Genomic DNA, 10,000 nt, shown 5'->3' with positions numbered 1-10,000 from the left:
GCCTGGTTAGTACTTGAATGGGAGACCACCTGGGAATACCAGGTGCTGTAGGTAATTTTATACTGCCATAACATTCTTTTCTATTACATTTTACATTTCATTTTTCAACTTATCATTGAATTTACTTGAGTTAAGAAGTAAAAGAGGTCTAAAGTTAATGTTTTTGAGCACCTACAGCCAAACCACACTGGACATGCCCAATCTCGTCTGATCTTGGAAGCTATGCAGTGGTGGGCCAGGTTAGTACTTGGATTGGAGACCACCTAGGAATCCCAGGTGCTGTAGGTAATTTTATACTGCCATAACAGTCTTTTCTACTACATTTTACATTTAATTTTTTCAACTTATCAATGAATTTACTTGAGTTAAGAAGTAATAGAGGTCTAAAGTTAATGCTTTTGAGCACCTACAGCCAAACCACACTGGACATGCCCAATCTCGTCTGATCTTGGAAACTATGCAGTGTTGGGCCTGGTTAGTACTTGGATGAGAGACCACCTAGGAATCCCAGGTGCTGTAGGTAACTTTATACTGCCATAACAGTCTATTCTATTACATTTTACATTTAATTTTTTCAACTTATCAATGAATTTACTTGAGTTAAGAAGTAATAGAGGTCTAAAGTTAATGGTTTTGGGCACCTACAGCCAAACCACACTGGACATGCCCAATATCACCTGATCTTGGAAGCTATGCAGTGTTGGGCCTGGTTAGTACTTGGATGGGAGACGACCTGGGAATACCAGGAGCAGTAGGTAATTTTATACTGCCAAAACTTTCTTTTCTATTACATTTTACATTGCATTTTTCAACTTATCATTGAATTTACTTGAGTTAAGAAGTAAAAGAGGTCTAAAGTTAATGTTTTTGAGCACCTACAGCCAAACCACACTGGACATGCCCAATCTCGTCTGATCTTGGAAACTATGCAGTGTTGGGCCTGGTTAGTACTTGGATGAGAGACCACCTAGGAATCCCAGGTTCTGTAGGTAACTTTATACTGCCATAACAGTCTATTCTATTACATTTTACATTTAATTTTTTCAACTTATCAATGAATTTACTTGAGTTAAGAAGTAATAGAGGTCTAAAGTTAATGGTTTTGGGCACCTACAGCCAAACCACACTGGACATGCCCAATATCACCTGATCTTGGAAGCTATGCAGTGTTGGGCCTGGTTAGTACTTGGACGGGAGACCACCTGGGAATGCCAGGTGCTGTAGGTACTTTTATACTGCCATAACATTCTTTTCTATTACATTTTACATTTCATTTTTCAACTAATCATTGAATTTACTTGAGTTAAGAAGTAAAAGAGGTCTAAAGTTAATGTTTTTGAGCACCTACAGCCAAACCACACTGGACATGCCCAATCTCGACTGAACTTGGAAGCTATGCAGTGTTGGGCCTGGTTAGTACTTGGATGGGAGACCACCTGGGAATACCAGGTGCTGTAGGTAATTTTATACTGCCATAACATTCTTTTTTATTACATTTTACATTTAATTTTTTCAACTTATCAATGAATTTACTTGAGTTAAGAAGTAATAGAGGTCTAAAGTTAATGTTTTTGAGCACCTACAGCCAAACCACACAGGACATGCCCAATCTCGTCTGAACTTGGAAGCTATGCAGTGTTGGGCCTGGTTAGTACTTGGATGGGAGACCACCTGGGAATACCAGGTGCTGTAGGTAATTTTATACTGCCATAACCTTCTTTTCTATTACATTTTACATTTAATTTTTTCAACTTATCAATGAATTTACTTGAGTTAAGAAGTAATAGAGGTCTAAAATTAATGTTTTTGAGCACCTACAGCCAAACCACACTGGACATGCCCAATATCGTCTGATATTGGAAGCTATGCAGTGTTGGGCCTGGTTAGTACTTGAATGGGAGACCACCTGGGAATACCAGGTGCTGTAGGTAATTTTATACTGCCATAACATTCTTTTCCATTACATTTTACATTTCATTTTTCAACTTATCATTGAATTTACTTGAGTTAAGAAGTAAAAGAGGTCTAAAGTTAATGTTTTTGAGCACCTACAGCCAAACCACACTGGACATGCCCAATCTCGTCTGATCTTGGAAGCTATGCAGTGGTGGGCCAGGTTAGTACTTGGATTGGAGACCACCTAGGAATCCCAGGTGCTGTAGGTAATTTTACACTGCCATAACAGTCTTTTCTTCTACATTTTACATTTAATTTTTTCAACTTATCAATGAATTTACTTGAGTTAAGAAGTAATAGAGGTCTAAAGTTAATGCTTTTGAGCACCTACAGCCAAACCACACTGGACATGCCCAATCTCATCTGATCTTGGAAGCTATGCAGTGTTGGGCCTGGTTAGTACTTGGAGGGGAGACCACCTGGGAATACCAGGTGCTGTAGGTAATTTTATATAGCCATTACATTCTTTTCTATTACATTTTACATTTAATTTTTTCAACTTATCAATGAATTTACTTGAGTTAAGAAGTAATAGAGGTCTAAAATTAATGTTTTTGAGCACGTACAGCCAAACCACACTGGACATGCCCAATATCATCTGATCTTGGAAGCTATGCAGTGTTGGGCCTGGTTAGTACTTGAATGGGAGACCACCTAGGAATCCCAGGTGCTGTAGGTAATTTTATACTGCCATAACAGTCTATTCTACTACATTTTACATTTAATTTTTTCAACTTATCAATGAATTTACTTGAGTTAAGAAGTAATAGAGGTCTAAAGTTAATGCTTTTGAGCACCTACAGCCAAACCACACTGGACATGCCCAATCTCGTCTGATCTTGGAAGCTATGCAGTGTTGGGCCTGGTTAGTACTTGGACGGGAGACCACCTGGGAATACCAGGTGCTGTAGGTAATTTTATATAGCCATAACATTATTTTCTATTACATTTTACATTACATTTTTTCAACTTATCAATGAATTTACTTGAGTTAAGAAGTAAAAGAGGTCTAAAGTTAATGTTTTTGAGCACCTACAGTCAAGCCACACTGGACATGCCCAATCTCGTCTGATCTTGGAAGCTATGCAGTGTTGGGCCTGGTTAGTACTTGGATGGGAGACCACCTGGGAATACCAGGTGCTGTAGGTAATTTTATACTGCCATAACTTTCTTTTCTATTACATTTTACATTTAATTTTTTCAACTTATCAATGAATTTACTTGAGTTAAGAAGTAATAGAGGTCTAAATTTAATGCTTTTGAGCACCTACAGCCAAACCACACTGGACATGCCCAATCTCGTCTGATCTTGTAAGCTTTGCTGTGTTGGGCCAGGTTTGTACTTGGATGGGAGACCACCTGAGAATACCAGTTGCTGTAGGAAATTTTATACAGCCAAAACGTTCTTTTCTATTACATTTTACATTTAATTTTTTCAACTTATCAATGAATTTACTTGAGTTAAGAAGTAAAAGAGGTCTAAAGTTAATGTTTTTGAGCACCTACTGCCAAACCACACTGGACATGCCCAATCTTGATTGATCTTGGAAGCTATGCAGTGTTGGGCCTGATTAGTACTTGGATGGGAGACCTCCTGGGAATACCAGGTGCTGTAGGTAATTTTATACTGCCATAACATTCTTTTCTATTACATTTTACATTTAATTTTTTCAACTTATCAATGAATTTACTTGAGTTAAGAAGTAATAGAGGTCTAAAGTTAATGGTTTTGGGCAACTACAGCCAAACCACACTGGACATGCCCAATCTCGTCTGATCTTGGAAGCTATGCAGTGTTGGGCCTGGTTAGTACTTGGATGGGAGACCACCTGGGAATACCAGGAGCTGTAGGCAATTTTATACTGCCAAAACATTCTTTTCTATTACATTTTACATTTAATTTTTTCAACTTATCAATGAATTTACTTGAGTTAAGAAGTAATAGAGGTCTAAAATTATTGGTTTGGGGCACCTACAGCCAAAGCACACTGGACATGCCCAATATCGTCTGATCTTGGAAGCTATGCAGTGTTGGGCCTGGTTAGTACTTGGATGGGAGACCACCTAGGAATCCCAGGTGCTGTAGGTAATTTTATACTGCCATAACAGTCTTTTCTATTACATTTTACAATTAATTTTTTCAACTTATTAATGAATTTACTTGAGTTAAGAAGTATTAGAGGTCTAAAGTTAATGCTTTTGAGCACCTACAGCCAAACCACACTGGACATGCCCAATCTCGTTTGATCTTGGAAGCTATGCAGTGTTGGACCTGGTTAGTACTTGGACGGGAGACCACCTGGGAATGCCAGGTGCTGTAGGTACTTTTATACTGCCATAACATTCTTTTCTATTACATTTTACATTTCATTTTTCAACTAATCATTGAATTTACTTGAGTTAAGAAGTAAAAGAGGTCTAAAGTTAATGTTTTTGAGCACCTACAGCCAAACCACACTGGACATGCCCAATCTCGACTGAACTTGGAAGCTATGCAGTGTTGGGCCTGGTTTGTACTTGGATGGGAGACCACCTGGGAAAACCAGGTGTTGTAGGTAATTTTATACTGCCATAACATTCTTTTCTATTACATTTTACATTTAATTTTTTCAACTTATCAATGAATTTACTTGAGTTAAGAAGTAATAGAGGTCTAAAGTTAATGTTTTTGAGCACCTACAGCCAAACCACACAGGACATGCCCAATCTCGTCTGAACTTGGAAGCTATGCAGTGTTGGGCCTGGTTAGTACTTGGATGGGAGACCACCTGGGAATACCAGGTGCTGTAGGTAATTTTATACTGCCATAACATTCTTTTCTATTACATTTTACATTTAATTTTTTCAACTTATCAATGAATTTACTTGAGTTAAGAAGTAATAGAGGTCTTAAGTTAATGGTTTTGGGCACCTACAGCCAAACCACACTGGACATGCCCAATCTCGTCTGATCTTGGAAGCTATGCAGTGTTGGGCCTGGTTAGTACTTGAATGGGAGACCACCTGGGAATACCAGGTGCTGTAGGTAATTTTATACTGCCATAACATTCTTTTCTATTACATTTTACATTTCATTTTTCAACTTATCATTGAATTTACTTGAGTTAAGAAGTAAAAGAGGTCTAAAGTTAATGTTTTTGAGCACCTACAGCCAAACCACACTGGACATGCCCAATCTCGTCTGATCTTGGAAGCTATGCAGTGGTGGGCCAGGTTAGTACTTGGATTGGAGACCACCTAGGAATCCCAGGTGCTGTAGGTAATTTTATACTGCCATAACAGTCTTTTCTACTACATTTTACATTTAATTTTTTCAACTTATCAATGAATTTACATGAGTTAAGAAGTAATAGAGGTCTAAAGTTAATGCTTTTGAGCACCTACAGCCAAACCACACTGGACATGCCCAATCTCGTCTGATCTTGGAAACTATGCAGTGTTGGGCCTGGTTAGTACTTGGATGAGAGACCACCTAGGAATCCCAGGTGCTGTAGGTAACTTTATACTGCCATAACAGTCTATTCTATTACATTTTACATTAAATTTTTTCAACTTATCAATGAATTTACTTGAGTTAAGAAGTAATAGAGGTCTAAAGTTAATGGTTTTGGGCACCTACAGCCAAACCACACTGGACATGCCCAATATCACCTGATCTTGGAAGCTATGCAGTGTTGGGCCTGGTTAGTACTTGGATGGGAGACGACCTGGGAATACCAGGAGCAGTAGGTAATTTTATACTGCCAAAACTTTCTTTTCTATTACATTTTACATTGCATTTTTCAACTTATCATTGAATTTACTTGAGTTAAGAAGTAAAAGAGGTCTAAAGTTAATGTTTTTGAGCACCTACAGCCAAACCACACTGGACATGCCCAATCTCGTCTGATCTTGGAAACTATGCAGTGTTGGGCCTGGTTAGTACTTGGATGAGAGACCACCTAGGAATCCCAGGTGCTGTAGGTAACTTTATACTGCCATAACAGTCTATTCTATTACATTTTACATTTAATTTTTTCAACTTATCAATGAATTTACTTGAGTTAAGAAGTAATAGAGGTCTAAAGTTAATGGTTTTGGGCACCTACAGCCAAACCACACTGGACATGCCCAATATCACCTGATCTTGGAAGCTATGCAGTGTTGGGCCTGGTTAGTACTTGGACGGGAGACCACCTGGGAATGCCAGGTGCTGTAGGTACTTTTATACTGCCATAACATTCTTTTCTATTACATTTTACATTTCATTTTTCAACTAATCATTGAATTTACTTGAGTTAAGAAGTAAAAGAGGTCTAAAGTTAATGTTTTTGAGCACCTACAGCCAAACCACACTGGACATGCCCAATCTCGACTGAACTTGGAAGCTATGCAGTGTTGGGCCTGGTTAGTACTTGGATGGGAGACCACCTGGGAATACCAGGTGCTGTAGGTAATTTTATACTGCCATAACATTCTTTTTTATTACATTTTACATTTAATTTTTTCAACTTATCAATGAATTTACTTGAGTTAAGAAGTAATAGAGGTCTAAAGTTAATGTTTTTGAGCACCTACAGCCAAACCACACAGGACATGCCCAATCTCGTCTGAACTTGGAAGCTATGCAGTGTTGGGCCTGGTTAGTACTTGGATGGGAGACCACCTGGGAATACCAGGTGCTGTAGGTAATTTTATACTGCCATAACCTTCTTTTCTATTACATTTTACATTTAATTTTTTCAACTTATCAATGAATTTACTTGAGTTAAGAAGTAATAGAGGTCTAAAATTAATGTTTTTGAGCACCTACAGCCAAACCACACTGGACATGCCCAATATCGTCTGATATTGGAAGCTATGCAGTGTTGGGCCTGGTTAGTACTTGAATGGGAGACCACCTGGGAATACCAGGTGCTGTAGGTAATTTTATACTGCCATAACATTCTTTTCCATTACATTTTACATTTCATTTTTCAACATATCATTGAATTTACTTGAGTTAAGAAGTAAAAGAGGTCTAAAGTTAATGTTTTTGAGCACCTACAGCCAAACCACACTGGACATGCCCAATCTCATCTGATCTTGGAAGCTATGCAGTGGTGGGCCAGGTTAGTACTTGGATTGGAGACCACCTAGGAATCCCAGGTGCTGTAGGTAATTTTACACTGCCATAACAGTCTTTTCTTCTACATTTTACATTTAATTTTTTCAACTTATCAATGAATTTACTTGAGTTAAGAAGTAATAGAGGTCTAAAGTTAATGCTTTTGAGCACCTACAGCCAAACCACACTGGACATGCCCAATCTCGTCTGATCTTGGAAGCTATGCAGTGTTGGGCCTGGTTAGTACTTGGAGGGGAGACCACCTGGGAATACCAGGTGCTGTAGGTAATTTTATATAGCCATTACATTCTTTTCTATTACATTTTACATTTAATTTTTTCAACTTATCAATGAATTTACTTGAGTTAAGAAGTAATAGAGGTCTAAAATTAATGTTTTTGAGCACGTACAGCCAAACCACACTGGACATGCCCAATATCATCTGATCTTGGAAGCTATGCAGTGTTGGGCCTGGTTAGTACTTGAATGGGAGACCACCTAGGAATCCCAGGTGCTGTAGGTAATTTTATACTGCCATAACAGTCTATTCTACTACATTTTACATTTAATTTTTTCAACTTATCAATGAATTTACTTGAGTTAAGAAGTAATAGAGGTCTAAAGTTAATGCTTTTGAGCACCTACAGCCAAACCACACTGGACATGCCCAATCTCGTCTGATCTTGGAAGCTATGCAGTGTTGGGCCTGGTTAGTACTTGGACGGGAGACCACCTGGGAATACCAGGTGCTGTAGGTAATTTTATATAGCCATAACATTATTTTCTATTACATTTTACATTACATTTTTTCAACTTATCAATGAATTTACTTGAGTTAAGAAGTAAAAGAGGTCTAAAGTTAATGTTTTTGAGCACCTACAGTCAAACCGCACTGGACATGCCCAATCTCGTCTGATCTTGGAAGCTATGCAGTGTTGGGCCTGGTTAGTACTTGGATGGGAGACCACCTGGGAATACCAGGTGCTGTAGGTAATTTTATACTGCCATAACATTCTTTTCTATTACATTTTACATTTAATTTTTTCAACTTATCAATGAATTTACTTGAGTTAAGAAGTAATAGAGGTCTAAATTTAATGCTTTTGAGCACCTACAGCCAAACCACACTGGACATGCCCAATCTCGTCTGATCTTGTAAGCTTTGCTGTGTTGGGCCTGGTTTGTACTTGGATGGGAGACCACCTGAGAATACCAGTTGCTGTAGGAAATTTTATACAGCCAAAACATTCTTTTCTATTACATTTTACATTTAATTTTTTCAACTTATCAATGAATTTACTTGAGTTAAGAAGTAAAAGAGGTCTAAAGTTAATGTTTTTGAGCACCTACTGCCAAACCACACTGGACATGCCCAATCTTGATTGATCTTGGAAGCTATGCAGTGTTGGGCCTGATTAGTACTTGGATGGGAGACCTCCTGGGAATACCAGGTGCTGTAGGTAATTTTATACTGCCATAACATTCTTTTCTATTACATTTTACATTTAATTTTTTCAACTTATCAATGAATTTACTTGAGTTAAGAAGTAATAGAGGTCTAAAGTTAATGGTTTTGGGCAACTACAGCCAAACCACACTGGATATGCCCAATCTCGTCTGATCTTGGAAGCTATGCAGTGTTGGGCCTGGTTAGTACTTGGATGGGAGACCACCTGGGAATACCAGGAGCTGTAGGCAATTTTATACTGCCAAAACATTCTTTTCTATTACATTTTACATTTAATTTTTTCAACTTATCAATGAATTTACTTGAGTTAAGAAGTAATAGAGGTCTAAAATTATTGGCTTGGGGCACCTACAGCCAAAGCACACTGGACATGCCCAATATCGTCTGATCTTGGAAGCTATGCAGTGTTGGGCCTGGTTAGTACTTGGGTGGGAGACCACCTAGGAATCCCAGGTGCTGTAGGTAATTTTATACTGCCATAACAGTCTTTTCTATTACATTTTACAATTAATTTTTTCAACTTATTAATGAATTTACTTGAGTTAAGAAGTATTAGAGGTCTAAAGTTAATGCTTTTGAGCACCTACAGCCAAACCACACTGGACATGCCCAATCTCGTTTGATCTTGGAAGCTATGCAGTGTTGGACCTGGTTAGTACTTGGACGGGAGACCACCTGGGAATGCCAGGTGCTGTAGGTACTTTTATACTGCCATAACATTCTTTTCTATTACATTTTACATTTCATTTTTCAACTAATCATTGAATTTACTTGAGTTAAGAAGTAAAAGAGGTCTAAAGTTAATGTTTTTGAGCACCTACAGCCAAACCACACTGGACATGCCCAATCTCGACTGAACTTGGAAGCTATGCAGTGTTGGGCCTGGTTAGTACTTGGATGGGAGACCACCTGGGAAAACCAGGTGCTGTAGGTAATTTTATACTGCCATAACATTCTTTTCTATTACATTTTACATTTAATTTTTTCAACTTATCAATGAATTTACTTGAGTTAAGAAGTAATAGAGGTCTAAAGTTAATGTTTTTGAGCACCTACAGCCAAACCACACAGGACATGCCCAATCTCGTCTGAACTTGGAAGCTATGCAGTGTTGGGCCTGGTTAGTACTTGGATGGGAGACCACCTGGGAATACCAGGTGCTGTAGGTAATTTTATACTGCCATAACATTCTTTTCTATTACATTTTACATTTAATTTTTTCAACTTATCAATGAATTTACTTGAGTTAAGAAGTAATAGAGGTCTTAAGTTAATGGTTTTGGGCACCTACAGCCAAACCACACTGGACATGCCCAATCTCGTCTGATCTTGGAAGCTATGCAGTGTTGGGCCTGGTTAGTACTTGAATGGGAGACCACCTGGGAATACCAGGTGCTGTAGGTAATTTTATACTGCCATAACATTCTTTTCCATTACATTTTACATTTCATTTTTCAACTTATCATTGAATTTACTTGAGTTAAGAAGTA

The 10,000-nt window shown here is 38.1% G+C and overlaps 4 non-coding genes and 39 pseudogenes across 4 annotated transcripts in view; all 43 read left to right on the top strand.

The window, feature by feature from the left end:
- Positions 1-54, top strand: part of LOC148444510 (5S ribosomal RNA) — a 119-nt gene extending 65 nt beyond the window's left edge. Inside the window, exon 1 of the ribosomal RNA XR_015875590.1 lies at positions 1-54. This exon is cut by the window's left edge and continues 65 nt beyond it. This is a non-coding gene — a ribosomal RNA (5S ribosomal RNA).
- Positions 55-169: 115 nt separating this feature from the next.
- On the top strand, positions 170-288 carry LOC148444509 (5S ribosomal RNA; annotated as a pseudogene).
- Positions 289-404: 116 nt separating this feature from the next.
- Positions 405-523, top strand: LOC148444508 (5S ribosomal RNA; annotated as a pseudogene).
- A 116-nt stretch (positions 524-639) lies between these two features.
- On the top strand, positions 640-758 carry LOC148444507 (5S ribosomal RNA; annotated as a pseudogene).
- A 115-nt stretch (positions 759-873) lies between these two features.
- LOC148444506 (5S ribosomal RNA) lies at positions 874-992 on the top strand (annotated as a pseudogene).
- A 116-nt stretch (positions 993-1,108) lies between these two features.
- LOC148444505 (5S ribosomal RNA) lies at positions 1,109-1,227 on the top strand (annotated as a pseudogene).
- A 115-nt stretch (positions 1,228-1,342) lies between these two features.
- Positions 1,343-1,461, top strand: LOC148444504 (5S ribosomal RNA; annotated as a pseudogene).
- Positions 1,462-1,577: 116 nt separating this feature from the next.
- On the top strand, positions 1,578-1,696 carry LOC148444503 (5S ribosomal RNA; annotated as a pseudogene).
- Positions 1,697-1,812: 116 nt separating this feature from the next.
- Positions 1,813-1,931, top strand: LOC148444502 (5S ribosomal RNA; annotated as a pseudogene).
- A 115-nt stretch (positions 1,932-2,046) lies between these two features.
- Positions 2,047-2,165, top strand: LOC148444501 (5S ribosomal RNA; annotated as a pseudogene).
- Positions 2,166-2,281: 116 nt separating this feature from the next.
- On the top strand, positions 2,282-2,400 carry LOC148444500 (5S ribosomal RNA; annotated as a pseudogene).
- Positions 2,401-2,516: 116 nt separating this feature from the next.
- On the top strand, positions 2,517-2,635 carry LOC148444499 (5S ribosomal RNA; annotated as a pseudogene).
- Positions 2,636-2,751: 116 nt separating this feature from the next.
- Positions 2,752-2,870, top strand: LOC148444498 (5S ribosomal RNA; annotated as a pseudogene).
- Positions 2,871-2,986: 116 nt separating this feature from the next.
- On the top strand, positions 2,987-3,105 carry LOC148444497 (5S ribosomal RNA; annotated as a pseudogene).
- A 116-nt stretch (positions 3,106-3,221) lies between these two features.
- LOC148444496 (5S ribosomal RNA) lies at positions 3,222-3,340 on the top strand (annotated as a pseudogene).
- Positions 3,341-3,456: 116 nt separating this feature from the next.
- Positions 3,457-3,575, top strand: LOC148444495 (5S ribosomal RNA; annotated as a pseudogene).
- A 116-nt stretch (positions 3,576-3,691) lies between these two features.
- Positions 3,692-3,810, top strand: LOC148444494 (5S ribosomal RNA; annotated as a pseudogene).
- Positions 3,811-3,926: 116 nt separating this feature from the next.
- On the top strand, positions 3,927-4,045 carry LOC148444493 (5S ribosomal RNA; annotated as a pseudogene).
- A 116-nt stretch (positions 4,046-4,161) lies between these two features.
- Positions 4,162-4,280, top strand: LOC148444492 (5S ribosomal RNA; annotated as a pseudogene).
- A 115-nt stretch (positions 4,281-4,395) lies between these two features.
- LOC148444491 (5S ribosomal RNA) lies at positions 4,396-4,514 on the top strand (annotated as a pseudogene).
- A 116-nt stretch (positions 4,515-4,630) lies between these two features.
- Positions 4,631-4,749, top strand: LOC148444490 (5S ribosomal RNA; annotated as a pseudogene).
- A 116-nt stretch (positions 4,750-4,865) lies between these two features.
- LOC148444489 (5S ribosomal RNA) lies at positions 4,866-4,984 on the top strand. Its single transcript, XR_015875589.1, has one exon. It is a non-coding gene; the product is annotated as a 5S ribosomal RNA (ribosomal RNA).
- Positions 4,985-5,099: 115 nt separating this feature from the next.
- Positions 5,100-5,218, top strand: LOC148444488 (5S ribosomal RNA; annotated as a pseudogene).
- Positions 5,219-5,334: 116 nt separating this feature from the next.
- Positions 5,335-5,453, top strand: LOC148444487 (5S ribosomal RNA; annotated as a pseudogene).
- Positions 5,454-5,569: 116 nt separating this feature from the next.
- On the top strand, positions 5,570-5,688 carry LOC148444486 (5S ribosomal RNA; annotated as a pseudogene).
- A 115-nt stretch (positions 5,689-5,803) lies between these two features.
- LOC148444485 (5S ribosomal RNA) lies at positions 5,804-5,922 on the top strand (annotated as a pseudogene).
- Positions 5,923-6,038: 116 nt separating this feature from the next.
- On the top strand, positions 6,039-6,157 carry LOC148444484 (5S ribosomal RNA; annotated as a pseudogene).
- Positions 6,158-6,272: 115 nt separating this feature from the next.
- Positions 6,273-6,391, top strand: LOC148444483 (5S ribosomal RNA; annotated as a pseudogene).
- Positions 6,392-6,507: 116 nt separating this feature from the next.
- On the top strand, positions 6,508-6,626 carry LOC148444482 (5S ribosomal RNA; annotated as a pseudogene).
- A 116-nt stretch (positions 6,627-6,742) lies between these two features.
- Positions 6,743-6,861, top strand: LOC148444481 (5S ribosomal RNA; annotated as a pseudogene).
- Positions 6,862-6,976: 115 nt separating this feature from the next.
- Positions 6,977-7,095, top strand: LOC148444480 (5S ribosomal RNA; annotated as a pseudogene).
- Positions 7,096-7,211: 116 nt separating this feature from the next.
- On the top strand, positions 7,212-7,330 carry LOC148444479 (5S ribosomal RNA; annotated as a pseudogene).
- A 116-nt stretch (positions 7,331-7,446) lies between these two features.
- LOC148444478 (5S ribosomal RNA) lies at positions 7,447-7,565 on the top strand (annotated as a pseudogene).
- Positions 7,566-7,681: 116 nt separating this feature from the next.
- On the top strand, positions 7,682-7,800 carry LOC148444477 (5S ribosomal RNA; annotated as a pseudogene).
- Positions 7,801-7,916: 116 nt separating this feature from the next.
- LOC148444476 (5S ribosomal RNA) lies at positions 7,917-8,035 on the top strand. The gene has a single exon (XR_015875493.1). It is a non-coding gene; the product is annotated as a 5S ribosomal RNA (ribosomal RNA).
- Positions 8,036-8,151: 116 nt separating this feature from the next.
- LOC148444475 (5S ribosomal RNA) lies at positions 8,152-8,270 on the top strand (annotated as a pseudogene).
- Positions 8,271-8,386: 116 nt separating this feature from the next.
- LOC148444474 (5S ribosomal RNA) lies at positions 8,387-8,505 on the top strand (annotated as a pseudogene).
- A 116-nt stretch (positions 8,506-8,621) lies between these two features.
- LOC148444473 (5S ribosomal RNA) lies at positions 8,622-8,740 on the top strand (annotated as a pseudogene).
- A 116-nt stretch (positions 8,741-8,856) lies between these two features.
- Positions 8,857-8,975, top strand: LOC148444472 (5S ribosomal RNA; annotated as a pseudogene).
- Positions 8,976-9,091: 116 nt separating this feature from the next.
- On the top strand, positions 9,092-9,210 carry LOC148444471 (5S ribosomal RNA; annotated as a pseudogene).
- A 115-nt stretch (positions 9,211-9,325) lies between these two features.
- On the top strand, positions 9,326-9,444 carry LOC148444470 (5S ribosomal RNA; annotated as a pseudogene).
- Positions 9,445-9,560: 116 nt separating this feature from the next.
- Positions 9,561-9,679, top strand: LOC148444469 (5S ribosomal RNA; annotated as a pseudogene).
- A 116-nt stretch (positions 9,680-9,795) lies between these two features.
- LOC148444468 (5S ribosomal RNA) lies at positions 9,796-9,914 on the top strand. The gene has a single exon (XR_015875588.1). It is a non-coding gene; the product is annotated as a 5S ribosomal RNA (ribosomal RNA).
- The last annotated feature ends 86 nt before the right edge of the window (positions 9,915-10,000 follow it).

Source organism: Taudactylus pleione, unplaced genomic scaffold, assembly GCF_031769625.1.
Source record: "Taudactylus pleione unplaced genomic scaffold, aTauple2 ptg001270l, whole genome shotgun sequence".
Taxonomy (NCBI): domain Eukaryota; kingdom Metazoa; phylum Chordata; class Amphibia; order Anura; family Myobatrachidae; genus Taudactylus; species Taudactylus pleione.
The sequence above is the reverse complement of the archived record's forward strand: the minus strand, read 5'-3'. Positions and strand labels throughout refer to the sequence as shown.